This window comes from Bemisia tabaci, chromosome 10 (assembly GCF_918797505.1).
Source record: "Bemisia tabaci chromosome 10, PGI_BMITA_v3".
NCBI classification, from domain to species: domain Eukaryota; kingdom Metazoa; phylum Arthropoda; class Insecta; order Hemiptera; family Aleyrodidae; genus Bemisia; species Bemisia tabaci.
In genome coordinates this window covers 42,160,307-42,176,180 of record NC_092802.1, presented here as the reverse complement: position 1 = coordinate 42,176,180, position 15,874 = coordinate 42,160,307, and the positions used below count along the sequence as shown (strand labels likewise).

At 38.9% G+C, this 15,874-nt stretch overlaps 1 protein-coding gene and 1 long non-coding RNA gene across 4 annotated transcripts in view; one reads left to right on the top strand and one right to left on the bottom strand.

The window, feature by feature from the left end:
- bab1 (bric a brac 1) overlaps window positions 1–15,874 on the bottom strand; it is a 423,053-nt gene that overhangs the window by 245,436 nt on the left and 161,743 nt on the right. The window lies entirely within an intron of this gene.
- Window positions 9,350–14,474, top strand: LOC140225695 (uncharacterized). Its single transcript, XR_011900665.1, has 2 exons — window positions 9,350–12,417; window positions 12,483–14,474. It is a non-coding gene; the product is annotated as an uncharacterized lncRNA (long non-coding RNA).

The window sequence follows — 15,874 nt, the reverse complement described above, 5'->3', positions numbered from 1 at the left end:
AGTTTGATGTAACGCACTGAGGGGGGGGAGGGGGGTGTTGAGGCCAAGGGAGTACAGGGACAGGAAGTCTACTAAAACAGGCTGGTCAAAAATAAGTACTTTTACAGTACTTTTGCAGTACATTCTCAAGAAATTCAGTACCCCAACAAAAAAATTCCGTACTTTTTTAGTACTTTCGTTGGACGAAATTAGAAAAAATTTCAAAAATTTGAAATTGCGACAATAATGACAAAAAGTTTAAAAAATCCCGGACCTTTCTGCGGAATTTCAGCTTTTTTCCAGTACTTCGGACCGCCCTTAAGAAATTAACACTTTTTCCAAACTTTCCGGAAATTCCGGATTCGTAAACACCCTGAGGGGAGGGGGGAGCGGGGTCAAAGAATTCGAAAAAGTGCGTTACGTAACACTTGAACGGCCCCTTACTCCAAAAAAAATCGGCAAAATTTTCAGTAAAAGAGATTAAGTGCGTCGAAAAATCGAATTCTGAGATTTAGACTGACGACTCTCTGTGTCTGTGACGTCCTAAAAATACGTTACGAACGGTTTGGTTGATCGAGGCGTTAGCTGGAGGAAGGGACTTTCTTGGTTGCGATGTTTCAGAATCTCCAGTGCTAATTTGCACTTTGGAGAGGAAACTATATGGTGATTGTTTTTAAATTGTTAGTTGTCAGCATTGTAAAATCACCAAGAAACTTCGGTCAAAGTTTCAATGGATTCCATTGATTTGCTTGAATTACAATGGATGAGGCGTCAACGGAGATCTTGAAACACCACAACCAAGAAATACCCTCTCTGCAGCGAGCGCTTCAATTGGAGCTGATAAGGAGCGTGAAGTCGCGGGTTAGGATTTTAGATAGTTTTTGCTCGAAAAAGAGTCTTCTATCCACCGAATAGAACTATTTTTAAAATTTCCTAAAAATAGAGAATTTGCAGGTGTCTAAAATTTGATGAATTTCGTGTTTAGGTGGAAACTACTGAGTGAACTGAACACGAGGATACCCGCAGTTCATGAATTGAACGACGGACATGACAAATTGATCTATTCTGCTAATATACGTGTGTTTAAATGGAAAATGCCGCCAAATGACGTCACTAGGCGGTGCATTTTCTCACTTTTAAATCTATTTTTATACTATTTCCCATGGCCGAAAAAAATTATAAAAAAATACTGTGAAATCAGCTCTTTAAGCACTTTCAGGTGAAGCAATAAAAAATTTGCATGCAAATTCTCCATTATCGAATAAATTATCATGTTATCAAATGGGATTTGGCAACTTGTGGACGTTCATACGGCGTTTTCCCTAAACACGGTTTGAGATGATGGGGCAATTTTCATAGGTTACCTCGGAAGAGAGGAATAATATGGACGTATTTCTGTCAAACGGAACTTTGTGCATTAAGATATGAGCCCTGAGACCCATAAGAATACAAACATAATAGGGCTCACGTCATAATGCACATAGTTCCGTTTGACAGAAATGCGTCCATATTCAAAACACGACCCGAACAAAAGAACAATAATCGGAAATATACTTAAATGCAAATTAAAAACCTACGGCCGCATACTCGAGGCTGATATGCAAGATCGCCATTAAAATTCTGGAATAATTGATAAGATTAGGCTGATTTTGCCGGGCAAGTGGCACCCTCGCGATCGGCTATTTCTCATGGTTGCAGAGTATTGATATGAAGCCTTCCGAGTAAAAACGACGGATGTGAATTACAATTTACGAGGGGTGTCAGTGGGGAGGCGTGAATGATCCATGATCGATATTTCCTCATTTGAAACTATGGTAAAAGATCGACTATTAAGGTGTTTGTAGCGAACACCTTGTTCATCGATCCTTTCCCATAGGTTTTAATGGCGGATCAACTTATACATCGCAAAGCACGCCACACCACTGGGGGAATATTAAATAAAAAACACAAAGTTTGGGGACCCATTAGGGAGGTTCGAGAGGGCATTCATTGTAGCGTCATAAAAAATACGAATTTTAAAAAAATGACAGTAAAGTCCAACAATACTTTTCCCGTTTTCTTTTTCGGCAGGTGAATAAGTGCTATATAAACTTGAATTTTTACGTACTGTTTTTCTTCTTCATGTTTTCTCCTTTTTAACGTACAAGATCCGAAAACAGGAGGGGTCAACGCTCAAGGCGCCGCACAGTGGATAGAGTCAATGGAAGAGGTCGGACAAAATTAGGGAACTTCAAAAGCTTTCAATTCCGTTCTTACAAAACTTCGAGGTTTTAAAAGTGGTTCCATTCGTTTCCTCGTGAAATTTGCTTTTCGAAGCACCTCTTGAAGTTTAAATTGTGACGAAATAAAATATCAAAATTTGTAATTCAAGTCGAACAAATGCATGTCCGGCCTCTACCGTTGAATCTGTCCATTGTGCGGCGTTTCACGCGGCTCAAGCTCGAGTGCCGGCCGCTTTTTCACCTCCTCAATTATTTATCAACATTCCAGGAATTCCCGAAACTTTTAATCGGCCGCCCCCGACTTTTAATTGAGTGATCCGCCATCCACAAATTTCCTCCTTTTCCCTAGTTCCGCCTGTTTTTTTCTTTCATTTCTTCCTCCTTTATCCGTCTATTATTATTTCTCAGATAATTCTCCCTTTCTTGCCTTCACTTTTTCTTCCTCCTCTCCCATTGACGAGTCGGGGGGCGGGAGAGGGGGGGGGGGGGTGCGTGCCCTCTGGTTGCCCTAAAAATGGAGGAAGAAACGTAGGGAAGATGAAGGAAAGACGCTAAAATTTCAGTGGCGTGGCGTGAATGATCGATATTTCCTTATTTCTAGCTGTGGTAAAGAGGGATTATTAAGGTGTTCTCTGCGAACACCCTGTTTATCGATCTTTTTCCATAGGTTTAAATGGCAGATCAATCGATACATCACAAAGCACGCCACGCCACTGTAACATTTGGCAATTATTCATGCAGGGTGTCTACTGGAACCCTGTCATTAAAATTCTTTGCTTTTTCAGTACCTTTCCCTTGCTCTTTCCTTAGTTTTCCGAAAATTCCCTCTTTTGGCGATTCTCAAAAATCCTTGCTTTTTCCTGACTTAGTCCTTACCTCGCAGGCATCTTCGACTGTATTCGGATTGATAAGGTGGAATGATGAGATGACAAAAGAATAAAAAAAAAAAAAAACCAGGAATCGAACCAGGGACTTGATAAACGGATTATGTCAAGAAAGTGCACGTCCCCTGAAGGCTACTTTTTAGAGTTCGTCACAAATATCACGAATTTCCGTACCTGTTCACGGAAAATCCGTGCCTTCTTCGTACCTCCATACTGACCATCCGAAATTTGTGTTTTTTCCGTACAGTAGACACCCTGTCATGACAAAATTGTCTCTCAAACTAAATGTTAGATGCTTCAAAAGTCGAACATTTTCTAGGAGGGGGGGGGGGTGCAGGCCCCCTTACGCCCCCCCAACGTTCAAGGTGTCTGAATCCTCCTATGCCTCCTAAACATTCTCCTTCCTTTTCATATTCATCGTGAACTTATTTAGATTGTTAAAGCGGGGTCTCTGAAATACATCGTCTCTGGACTCGAGGCCACTCCTGTTTTTGCAATCTCTAGCGTGGAATCGTAAATGAATAAGTGCACATCATACGTGGGATCTGACGCAAGAGCCACGCTTGGTTTTCGAACAACTATAAATAGACTTTCCCGGGGAAAAAGCCCAGTAATAATTTTTGATTCCAATTTGTCGGCCGAGTGATGAGCAATCTCCTCTAAACATCGTCACGTTTTTCCGTCAACGCGTGAAAAAAAATGTCATTACTCTTCTTTCCAATGCTGTGCATTAATAATTATTTAGCCGTTGCATTTTGAACAGCTCTGACCGTCGACGAAAGAGGGATTGGCTCCCATGCACAATAATGGTAGGATTGCAATGTGGACTACCTGTTGCAATCAGGAACTACAGCTCATCTGCAAAAACACTTACGTGCACAGGGAAACTAATGGTACTAGCACTGTTTCTGACCGAAGTTAGAAATTGTAGTTCCAAATTGCAAAATATATTACATTAATCGAGTGATTACTATGGCACTGTGGTCGAATTGTTTTAAACCCCCTCCCCACCGTAAGGCACTTTTTGCCCTTCGTAGAAAATAGTGCAGAGAACCGGAAATAGATGAAAAATATTATTTTTCTTTTTGAATTAGGAGGTTTACGGAAGACTGAAATTGACCCCCCTCCGTCCCCTTCGAGAAACCTTGCAGGGCAAAATGTGACATCCTTCATCCACCTTATCAATTTCTATTCCTAACTAATGAAAATCTTCCAGATATCGTGGAATTTTCCGGATATCGTGGAATTTTCCGGATATCTTGGAATTTTCCGGATATCGTGGAATTTTCCGGATACCATGGAATTCCCCAGATATTGTGGAATTTTCCGGAAATTGAGGGATTTTTCGGAAATCGAGGGATTATTCGGAAATCGAGAAATTTTCCGGAGATTGTGAGATTTTCCCTTGAAAACCAGGGCATCTTGGCCTACATAAATATCGAGGAATTCTGTTTGCACATCAGGAAATGAAAAAACAATACAATTTCGAACACTACATCACAATATCGGATAATTTTCCATCATAGAAACTCCCAGGTCGATATCCAATAATCTCGCTTTATGGTTGATTCCGAGAACTATTTACTTAAGCGACACGTAGGTTCGAAATTATTGTCGGTGTATTACACGAAATGCAATTACTTGCGAGCCGATAAGAAAACGTTCACGGCCGAGACCGAGCCTATCGCAGTTTCCCCGTTTGATATTAAGACAAAGGATCTATTATCGAACGATGATCGATATTCGACCCTTCCGATGGGTTTAAACGTCAGATCGATCGACCGATCGCAAAGCGTCGACGGAGGAGGAGGAAGCGGAGTGATAAATCTAGAACTAAACTAAACTCGTTTCTATGCGCGGGCTTGAAATTAAAATCTAATACGCAAGCGATAGGACAAATAATATTTCACAAGTTGAAATACGGCTGCGTGTTCGTGTAGATCTTAAGATCAACAAGTTTACATGCGCCTTACCGCGGATTTAGAATAAAGCGCACAGCGCCACGCTGCCTTTCCGGCCGGAGAAAGTGCAATATTAATCCCACATCGAGGTTAAAAAAAATATAATATATACCACTTACGAATTGCTACTTATTCAATACTTGCAGATATGCTGTTTTTTAAACAGGCCAGAAATAGTAGTGCCTTAATGCAAAATTCAGTCAAATTGAACTACACTGATGAAAATATTTTTGTTCTTCGGTTAATTTTGGTTAATATAGGAAGTAAAACTGGGATGAAGTAGGTGGTTGTTATTGACTAAAGGGGAATGGACTAACTAAAGCGTCTCCCGTGGCTTGCCGGTATTTAGTTTATTCCTCACCTCATTTCTCCATTGAACCCAACCGCATCGTCTACACTGGAAAAAAAAGTGCTGTTCGTCTCGCTGAAAAAAATAATAGGCTGTTTCAGCGCCTAGGATGTGAAAAATTTGTCAGGTGATCCCAAGATGCTGCCCCCGCAGTTAACTTTACATCCTGTGAATGCAAAGTCAACTGCGTGGGTAATCAAGGCAGCATCTTGGGATCACCAGACACATTTTTGACATCCTAGGTGCTAAAACAGCATACCATTTTTTTCTTCTTTTTTTTCCAGTGTATCAATCTGAATCGTCAACCTGCTGGGATGATTATTGAGAGATTCTATAGGTATCGCAAGGGAGAGTTGACGCGTTAACGGAGATCATTTTGGCAACGCTGGGCACAAGCGTGCGTTTTAAAAACCAAGGCAGTCTAAAAGTCGAGAGAATGATAGTGCACTTGGAGACTATTTAGTTAAGTTTAATCCGATAAATAAAGTGATAGCGCGAGATTACGTAACGTCAAGCGAGGCCCGCTACAAGAGCCGTGCGTGCGGTGCACCGGGGCCCACGAACCCAGCTCTGAACAGAGAATTTCAATAATAGAAATTTCAAACATTACCCGACTTATCCACAGTTATTGTTCCGCTCAGTTTCGTGTATTTCGACCAGCAACTCGATTTTGTCTGCGAGTTTCCTCAGGGTGTCTACTAAAACAGGCTGGCCAAAAATCAGTAATTTCTCAGTACATTCCCAAGAAATTCAGTACCGCCTCAACAGAAAAATTCAGTACTTTTTCAGTACCTTCATTTTGACGAAATTCGAAAAAATTTCACAAATTTTAATTTCTCGCTCAAACTGCGACAAAAATGAAAAAAATGAGCAAAATTCCGGACGTTCTTGCGGAATTTCCGAACTATTTCAGTACTCCCGGAACGCCTTTGAAAAATCAGTACTATTTCCGGACTTGTAGACACCCTGTTCGTGCATTTCGACCAGTAACTCGATTTTGTCTATGGTTTCGTGTACTTCGACCAGCGACTCGATTGTCGAATCTGTATCCGACGATTTGGATGGATAAATCTCTACTTTCGGAATGTGATTAATCGCTCAGATTCATTCAGTAGTCAAAACGTAGATATCTGAGTCAGATGTGGACTTTCAAAGTCTGAGCCGCTATTATCGCATCGAGTCAATGGGTTAAGCATTAAGTCAGGGAAAACGGAAAACTGGGAATTTTCATTCGATGATCGATATTCGATCCCATAACTTTAGGTGATTCCTCCTAGGAGGTAAACAAACATCGATACGTCGAACTGTCAAAATACGAGTTTTGCTTTTCAATCTTTGTAAAAACAGAGAAGCAACGGTGTAGGAGCATGATTCAGCAGTCTATGGGTGAAAAATCTCTTACGAAAACTTTAAATTACCGAATAATATGTACCGAATATGACGTGTGCCATAGCCTCAGCCAGAGGCTCAATTGTACAAATCATAAAATAAATAAATAAATAAATAAATAAAATTAACGCCAAATGATACTTGACGCGAAAAGTCTAGTTCGATTTGACTAATCGAATTCGATATTTTGCTTTTATTTTCATTTGGCTTTACTTTAGGGTTTTCGGAGGAGTTTTTCACCGACAGACAGCTTAAGTATGCTTCTAGACTGTTGCATCTCTGGTTTTACCAAGATTGAAAAGCAGAACTTGTATTTGAGAAAAACTTGCTCGATACGTCGCTGTTCCGTAACTTCCTGAGAGGAATTACCTCAAGTTCGATCTTTCACTTCTTATGAAGTTAAGTTCCCAAAAAGATAAAGTAGAGATAATTCTTTCACGGAAAAAATTCAATTGCTGATCTAACAATTCAATTGCTAAAAAAAAGTGACTGCAATATTTTAACGCAGATTTCACAACAAAAGAAATACTACTTTAACCACTAGTGTAAGCTAATTTAACCACGCGGGTGGTTGAGTATAGCATTTTTTGGTTGTAAAATTTACATTGAAACATCGCAGTCACTTTTTTAAGCAATTGAATTGTTGAATCAGCAATTTCATTTTTTTTCCGTCTTCGTTTTCTGGAAAACTACGAAACGTTATATTTTCAAAAATTCCTGGTTGATTCTTCTTCTGATGAGTGAATGAATAAGTAAAGAACGGAAAGAGAGAAAAGGAGTCGCAGAGTCGGTGTTCTTCGGAGCCTCGCGCGGTGTTATCTCCGCGCGATAATTTGTGTAAACTATTTAATTGTCAGCTGAAATTTGCATTTTTAATTTTTTGTGAATGAGCCGAGCGCGTGATTGTTGGCCGATTTACATTTTTCATTACCGTTCCGTTTCTCCGAGAGCAGAAATTGGTTTTTCGACATTTGATGAATTGTTAATTAACATTAATAACGTCTACGTGCCGGAACATGAGCTCCCGGGAAAATAACTCTAATTTCTCAACAAACACGGGGTGTCCCAGGGTTACTTAAGCCGCGTGCATCGCCATGAGTCGACTCATCTGCCATTTGAACCTTAGGAAAAGGATCCATTATCAGGATATACCTATACCGATTCTTGTCCATATAGCTTCAAATTATGGGGAAAAATCGATAGCCAACGATTTACGGTTTTTTTTTTTTAATAATAAAAAAAACATTAATTTTTTTTAGGGTTATTGTTACCCCCCTCCCAATGAGAAAGTATTGATCATAGACCACCGCCCCTTCATGAAATATTTTCAAGTGCGAAACGGAATGTACAATGGGTCAAACGAGGCCACAATCGAGGCTACAGCTCATTAATTTTCGGAGAAATCGTGGTTTTTTCTCTTTCTTTTGGGCGAACGATTTTACACACACAAAAATTGGAAAATCCAAAATTTCCAATTGTAGCTGGGAGAGAAACATTCTCACCTACGTTAAAGAATGTAAAAACGGCGATATAACTCCAATCGGTGCCCGGTTCTTAGTGATAAGGAAATATTTTCGCCGCGACTCGAAACTCGATAAGATTTTCGAAATTTGTCGACATCAACGACATCTGTACACGGCCGTGCTGCCATTGCCGTATGAGTCTTTAGACGTAGCTATATAGATTTACAGTACCTAATGCAAACCGAATTTACGGGGAAAATTTTGAATATTTTCCTTTACACTTTTCAGACAATTTTGTTCGCAATTTTAAAATTCCTAAAAATTTCAAGGAGAAATATGAATAATTTATTTTCCTAGAAAATACATGTTTTATCTGGGAAAATTTGGCAACCCGAATGTTTATACGGCATTTTTCCAGCATTGACTCACATATTTTCAGCGGCTTCAAATTTCGTAGCTGGCACGTTGACTGATAAAATAACTTGGTGCCATGATTAAAGTGTGAAAGCTTTCAACACATTATTTTAGAATTTCCGAGTCGGCATTAAATAATTCTATGATATTCCAATATTCGGTGATATTTTTTGGCCGAGAACTAGAAGCCTAGCTTAGTTCCTCGAGAATATTCCTCTTTCAGTGTTTGGGATAAAAGTATGGAAACGGTAAAATATTGAAATATAGAAGAAAAGAAAAAAATTTACAGCTAAAATAGATGAAATGATGAGATAACTGATGGGAGATAGCAGTTGCGATAACTTGACGACCGCATAGAGAGATTAATCTGCTTAATTTAGAATAAAAATTACCGAAAAGTTCCGAAATGGAGAGACTCATCAAAAGCATTTCGTAGCTTCAAAAAGTCAAATTACTGTAAGAAAAATGCTTTTCCGGGCTCAAAAACAACTTTCCATGTCATTCTCTCTCTTCATTTATTTCTTCAAAAGGAAAAAAAGAATGCCTCATGAAATAGAGCGATCGAAAAGGAGAAGTAGCGAAATGGCAAGAGAAAATAGAGTAAGAACATAAATAGAAACGAGAAGAATAGCAAGCGGAGAGAGAGAGAAAGAGAGTACGAGAAGGAAGAATAAGAAGGGACAGAGTAAGAAGAGAGCAAAGTAGAAGAAGAGTCTTTTTTCAATTTTTTCATTTTCTTCTACGTCTTTTTCCGTATCGTTCCTCTCATTTTTTTCTTCTTCTCCTGCATGTCCTTATTCCTCTTTTTTTCCTCTTTCTCTTCTCCTCCTCCTGATTTTTAATTCAGTCTTGGGTGACTGCTGGAGTGTATTTTCTCAAAATTTCTTGCACGTACAAAAAGTTAAAGAAAAGCGAGAAATTCTGGCGCCTTAGGGTTGAGCAAGTGCATAACATTTCCGTCGCTGGGCTGACAAAAGGGCGTAACTACAATTTGGCATGAGCCCGAGAAAACATTGAGCTTTATGGACGACAGGGTTCATCGCCAGGTTTACCGTGCTAAGGGAAAACGCCGTGTGAACCTTCAAGCGTTGCCAAATTTCCTTTCATAAAACGCGAATTTCCTGATAAATTCATGAATATTTTCCTCCCAATGTTTCAGATAATTTAGTTCACGATTTCACCTAAAAATTCTGGAAATTGAAAGGGAAAGTATTCATAACCTTCTTCAAAAATGATCATTTTATCGAAGGAAATTTGGCAACTCTCGAATGTTCATACGGCGTTCTTTCTTAGCACGGCAGAAGTGTAGTTACGCTCTTTTGTGAGGAGGGCGAGGATTTGTGCCCCAAGCAAACTTACAGAGGAAAACGGGAGAGGATATGGAAAATGAGGATGATTAGACAAACGATGGAGGTGACAAGAGCGAAAAATATTAGGAGACTGGGGGGAGGGGGGATGCGAAAATCCTTGCATCGGATTTGCAGCTGTGCACATTTGCATAATTGCAATAATTGCAGCGACCGAGTCAATCGGGAGAGAGAAATCAGCTTTTTTGCTCGGGTGCGATCGGCTACAGCTGCGAAATTTATTTGTAAACCAACAGGTTGATAACAGCTGAAATTATGGAAATGGCGAATTTACAGGAAGCAAAGCAAATACAGGTTAAAAAACCCGCACCCAACGAGCCGGGCTCGCCTCGCGCTATGCGATAGGTCGATCGGTCCGCCGTTTAAACCTATGGAGAAGGATCGATTATCAGGGTTTGCTTTAATAATCGATTCTTACCATAGCTCCAAAGCAGAAAAAATCGATTGCCGATGAATTATGTTTCGCCACTGTCAAGAGAATTAATTTGCACCCGACATGTGGTTAGGTTCTGTACATTCGGGTCCGTTTTTCAAGATGGTTTTTTGTTCCGTTTTTGGATAGGAAAAATTTCACAAAATTTATTGTTGGATTACTGGCAGTGACAAGAAAAATTGCCTGAGAATATTAGCAGGTTTGCAAAATGCTAGAGGAAGAGTTCATTGGTAGCAGCGTTTGAAAACTTCTGCGGTAGGAGGAAACATGTTGAGGACATTAGGCGAATGACTTATTTTAAAAAATTTCCAACACTATTCTGCCATGCTAAGGAAAAACGCCGTATGAACCTTCAGGTTCAGGCCTAATTTCCTCTGATAAAACACGAATTTCTTGGTAAACTTATGATTATTTGTCTTCCAATTTTTCAGATAACTTTGTTCGCAATGTCACCCTATGATACCGAAAATCAATCTCGAAAAAACCCTTGAAATATTGGTGAAATATTTTTTTATTTCTCTGTGTTCGAATCTATTCTCGAGAATGTTCTAACTCCACAAAAGACTGACGATTATTCAAGGTATTTATCAATCTAAATGAGCTAGATCATGCAATTTGTGTTATTGGAAAAAGAAGAGTGCATTATGCAGGTACTGGCCACAACATTATTGTATTCGTAACGTACCTAAAAATGTTCGTCGGAGAATGGTCTAAATTGTACTTAAGATTGAGGTTTTGAAAGTTCAAGCACGGTGATTCTAATTGAACTTATTTTATAGTGCTAAAGTCTAGCAACTTCATAGTCGTGTAAAATCCGTCATGAAAAACGCATGAACTCTAAAATCTATGAATTTATGAAATGACATAACTTAAATCGGCTCGGGCGATATCCGCGCAAGTGAATTTTCCCGAAAGATAGAACCGGAGAAAAAACTGTATAGAGGCGTATCCGACACAGGATTAAACAATGTCTAAGAAATAATTATTGCAGCGGATTTACAAAATAATTCTTTTCGTAGAGTTTCTAGCGCCTTTCCGCTAAAACTGAGAAGTTCTCGGTGAGAACGGAGTAATTTGGGAACTTAAAATAAGTAAAGACATTCTCGGTCCGAAATCTCTAAGTAATAAAGCTGTTTAATTCATTAAGAGAGTACTAAAAAATGTTAAGTCCTTTGAATATCATCCTATAAAAATAAAAATGACGAAACCTCTCAGATGAACGACTTCCAAAAACATGTTCACGAAAGACGAAATATTTGCTGTTTTTGTATACGATTTGTGAATGACTGACTTTAAAAACGCAGATTTTTAAGCTTGCGGTTTATTGGAATAGTTTAAAGCGCGGAGCTCAAATTTTGGAAGCGTGCGCTAGTTTGAAATAATACGACGGAAAATTTTCAAACGAGGTCTTCAAATGCGTCAAAATTTCATAGAATTCTGGAAGCTCCGGGTATTTTTAACCGGGTCGAATGAAAGTAACCCGTGTGGAAGCTAGTTCTCTTTCAATAGGCACAGATTTTTTTTTGTTCCGATTCATTTTTTTCATTTTTGTGTTCCGATTTTGCTTTTTGTTCCTTCTCGAGTTTTTACACGATCAGACGTGTCAAATCCTGTCTAAACCCAAAAATTCCTGGAAGAAGTGACAAAAGTAATTCAATTATTACTTGAGGCTGATCTACTGAAGTTAAACATGGGCTGTGTAGTGATAGTCACGAGCTTAACTTTTTGGGGGAAGTGCGTCAAGTCTTGTTCAAAGAAACATCTTTTTTTTCCGTTTTTTTTTTCCTGAAGAAAGAAGAGGAACATGCCTGCGAGGCAGTGGAGAGGCGTGAATAATCGATTATCGATATTTCCTCATCTGAAGCTATGGTAAAGAATCGATTATCAGGGTGTTCATTGCGAACCCCCTGTTTATCGATCATTTTTCATAGGTTTACAGATGGCAGATCAATCGATGTATCGCAAAGCACGCCACGCGCCACGCCACTGCTGCGAGAAAGGCCTAAAAATGATATGTGTAGGTGTCATCGATATATTTAAGTCCAATGACTTAAAGTTGGCTCAGAAGTAAAAAAATTGGCCTCCGGCCAATTTATGCGCGGCGCTTCGCGCCGCGTACCGGCGCTACGCGCCGGCATTTGGGGGGCTTCGCCCCCCCATCCGCTTAGCGGATTGGTGCGGGGACCGCACGGGACTTTCTCGCTCGAGCCGGCGCTTCGCGACGGCATAGACACTTTTACTGGAATATTTAGAAAAATACTGCCAATTTTACAAAATCATAAAGTTTGATTGGAATTTTGATCACAGGATAATAGTTATGAAATTTTTATTCAAACCATTGAACTTCATTGTAAATGTCTTCGCGATATGTGGTGAATTCATATATTCGGACTCGACTTGTTGATTTTATGAGGCATCTTCAATTAAATATGTAATTGATTAACTAAGTCTCCTGTCAAAGATGGCGATCCGTAAAAATCTTAGCTTTTCTACGATTCATTAGGATCCATTAGATTCATTGACATCATACTTCAGATACGATTTTATATTATAATCTCTCCTTAAGCACGGTCAAAAGCCATCAAATATCTACTTGAATGGGTAGAATGACTATTCGATGTTCAAATAGTCTTAAAACTAAACGGTTTTCGCTTAGCATCTCCCAAATTTTAAATTTGGCGGGCGAATCTACCTGCTGGAAGGTTCACGACACGCCCGCCAGGAGCGCCATCTCCTTACCGCGTATCCCCGTAACTCAAAGCGAAAACAATAGAGAGCGCCATCGACACACGTCAACCAGAGACAAGTCAACAAACGTCACGTTATAACAATTATAACCTCCTTCATTAACAAGCATTAAATCAGTCATATTTGTGCCGAATTATTACATTATATTTGTGCTTAGTACCTCGTAAAAAGGAACCGCAAAAGATGGAATCTGCCGGGATTCTAAATTCATTAACAACAAACATATTAGTTTTTAATAAAGATCTAAGTGTCAGTTCTTGGCGTTAGCTTGATGATTCATAGTATCATAGTACCTTTGTAATGTGAGTATGTATCTAATTAGTTGTCTAATTTTGCTTTGTGATTACCTACGGAGTAATTTTGGAAATAGTATATGATGCATTATATAATGCATTTGAATTCCTAGGTTTCACCTGACTCAAAGCGTTTGCTGCTATTATCTAGAAGCGCTCCGACTCATTTATCAGAGAATTGAGCGTTTCCTATCGGCCCCTCTGCAATTATGAGATTAGTCCATGAATCCTTTAGGAACTTAAATTAATGACTCAGATGGTGCTTTTGAGCCAACTTTCAAAGAATTAAAGGCATTTTTTCAAAATCTACAGTCCATGAGCTCTCCGTGTGACCGAAGTGCTCTCCTCGCTATATGACGCGTAACCCTTCAATTTTTAGTTTAGTCCAAAGACCTCGTAGGAACTTAAATTAATGAACCAGGTGGTGCTCTTATGCCAACTTTCGAAGAATTGAAGGCATTTTTTTTTATTTTTTTTATTTTTTTTAAAATTTACAGTCCTTGAAAATGAGCTGTTTCGCGGAGCAAAGTGCCTACTTTTGGGCCTCGTAATCTCTTGAATTTTGAGTTTAGTCCAAAGATCTTTTTGGAACTTAAATTAATGACCCAGGTGATGTGCTTGATGCCCATTGTTAAAGAATTAAAGACATTTTTCAAAATTTACAGTCTTTCAAAATGAGCTTTCCGTGTGATTTTGCTAAAAATGGACAATTGAGCGTAGCCCCCCCAAATTTTAGCGTACCTCAAAATCGTTGGACGTGCATAAGGAGACCATAGATACGGTGTCCTGTGCCAATTTTGAATGAAATCGAACAGATAGATTCTGAGATATCGCTGTAGACAGATTTGGGGGACGCCGGACGGACGGACACACATTTTTCCAAGTATGGTTATTTTTACTCCTGGGACCTTAAAACGTCTAGAAATGATGAAATTTCAACTTTTTTTTTTTTTTTTTTTTGGAGGATGACAATACTTCCTCTCTACCCTATGGGAGCGAGAAAGTAAAAAAATCCTTTCATCAGGCACTCTAAAATCCGAGATGAAATATTATTGTATTTTGCTAAGGCAGTTGCAAATCGTCCTTTTTTCCCCTTAAACGTAATCGCCAATTTCCGACTTTGTGACGCTACAAAATTTTTAATAATGATGTAGTGCATTGATGTCTCGACTGATATGAAAATTCATGGAGAAAAAAAAGGAGGTGTTTGCATCTTGAGGATTTGTACCCACCTACGTCATCAATGTAAACAAGACGCTCGTTGAGGGTTATGTTGACGCTGTAAAAACGGACCATAATGTCCGATTTTTTTACTTAAATCAACTCTTTATTTAATTTCAAGCACTTTTTATAGAATGACTTTTTCCCTTAAATTACACCATTTCCAAGAAAATCGACAGGATAAAAACGTCGCTGTACCCAATGACGTCATCAAAGCTATAGATACTCTATGAAAAATTCCAAGATGCCCGAAATGCAAACACCTCCTTTATTTTCTCTATGATGAAAATTTGCTCGATAGGTGAGAATAAAAAAAAATAGAAACAGTCCAGAATTTATCCCCCAAGAATTCTGTCGACACCCTGGAATAAACCACAGAAACGAATGTGGGTTTTCCGGCTTAGATGCGTCAGATATTATTATAAAGGCAGACTATTTTATAAAAACTGTAAAAAATCGGTGAGCTAATGATTTTCCGCGGCGAGGAAGAGATGTATCTACATATGACTGTCTATTTTACGACAAAATTTCAAAGAGGCCGGCAGTGAAATCCGGGGAAGTTTTCCTCTTTTTTGCGGTATTCGACGATTAATTCTATTCAAAAAATTCTATTCCGTGATACAATACATCAGTTGTGTTTGTCACAAAATGATATCTTGATGTCAGTACTAGAATGTACAAGTACTAGAAATGGACGTCACGAACAATAAGCATGAAAGATCGACTCATGAGGGAAGTTCTAAAGGGCAACGCAAAGAGTAACTTAGTGGGTATGATTTTTTTTCCTCTCCACCTGCCTTGGTCTGTTGATACTTTTTGCATAATGACGTTCAAAGGATGTAGAACTTCTATAAGCCTCAAGTTTCCACGTGTATTTTTTTATTTATTTATAGGAGCTTTTTCAAAATAGCTTTTGACGAGTTTATCATTGGCTCTCCGTTAGGGTATCCATAGAATTTTTGAGAAAAATATTTCGACCTCTCCCCAGACATTTTCATGATCATTGTCTCAACTTCCAACTTCTTTGTCACAACTCACAATTTTAAAGTTTGACGATTTCGTTGAGATCAGTATTTTCATCACCTCATAAGGCACGAAACAGTGTATAGTCATAAATTTATGACACTGGTGTAAGACTTTCCGACAATAAT